The 1,392-nt window shown below is 41.7% G+C and overlaps 1 pseudogene; it reads left to right on the top strand.

Annotated features, from left to right (window-relative positions):
• The first annotated feature begins 629 nt into the window (after positions 1-629).
• LOC120850075 lies at positions 630-1,104 on the top strand (annotated as a pseudogene).
• Positions 1,105-1,392: the final 288 nt, after the last annotated feature.

Raw genomic sequence — 1,392 nt, 5'->3', positions numbered from 1 at the left:
AACATTGGGAACTTGGTTACTACGGTAAAGCAACTACAAGAAACTGAAACTTCAGCAAAAAGCACTGGTGAATATGGAGGATAGGTCTAGGAAAAATAACTTGATTATGTTTGGGATTCCCGAGCCAAAAAAAGAGACCAGCGACGACGTTCGATCCGCGGTGCTTGAGGGCCTTTTCATGCCCACCTCGGTTTAAAAATAGAGACAGTGGAGCGAATTCATAGGCTAGGGAAAAAACGTGAAAAACACACCCGACCTATAATAATGAACTTTCGGGACTACAACGAAAAAATGCGGGCATTTCAGAACTGCAACAAATTAAAAGGTACAAAAATCTTTGTTCAAAACGATTAGAAGCAACCGGTTCCCGAGTTAAACTTTTCGACGACAAAATTCAAATTGACTTTTTCGTATGGGATGACAACACCGCCAGCCGAACAAAGCTGAGAGGTAAGGTATAAAGCCCGAATCAATGACAATCGTGGGACACAAAAACAAAACCGCTCAGACTTATCAATATGAACGCCAGAAGTCTCGTCAATAAAGTTAGCGAGTTAGAACACATACTAATGCTATATAATCCGCATATTGTAGTTGTCACAGAAACGTGGCTCAACGCAGATATAAACGACGAGGGAATACTACCACCTGCTTACAAGATGGTACGAAAAGACCGCCCAACGCGGGGGGGGGGGGGGGGCGGTGTTGCTGTAATTCTCAAAAATCAATCGTGTGCCTTGTGGTGAACGATCTTCCAGATACCGAAAGTGTATGGTGCAAAATTACTTTCTGTGACAAAAAGTATCTAATAGGAGCGGTCTACAGACCTCCTGATTCCCCACTGTCCACGATGAAAATAATTTACGATTTCACAATTGCTAACTTCATTAACAAAGATAACGTTATTCTTGAGGGTGATTTCAATCTGCCCAAAATAGATTGGAGCAACCTTGAGGTAGGCAACGTAGATGTCAAATCGTCTGAATTGCTTCTTGGTATGATGTTTAACCTGAACCTAACGCAAGTCGTAAATGAGGTTATCCGAGCGGAAAAAACTGCAAGCTCCGTACTGGACTTAATATTTGTCTGTACAAATTTGAGTGACAATGTTGTGTCCTGATGACTTGCAATGTTGATCATCAATGGCGGCCTCTAAGCGTCCAGTTGTTTATGTGCATGACTTTAACAACGCCGACGACGTCGATATCTTGGATTATCTAGAATCATCGTTATCTAGATTCGATGACGCAAAGGGCGTAGATAAACTGTGGTGCCGTTTTAAAGACATTATCAACCACTGCTTAGAACGATTTGTTCCTAAAACAAAAAAAAACGTGTTTATAGGCAACGTCCGTGGATTACAAGGGGAATTATTCAATTACAGCGCAGAAT

Source organism: Ixodes scapularis, unplaced genomic scaffold (genome assembly GCF_016920785.2).
Source record: "Ixodes scapularis isolate PalLabHiFi unplaced genomic scaffold, ASM1692078v2 PGA_scaffold44__24_contigs__length_19508400, whole genome shotgun sequence".
NCBI classification, from domain to species: domain Eukaryota; kingdom Metazoa; phylum Arthropoda; class Arachnida; order Ixodida; family Ixodidae; genus Ixodes; species Ixodes scapularis.
Note: the sequence above shows the minus strand (reverse complement) of the source record. Positions and strands in the feature narration are given on the sequence as shown.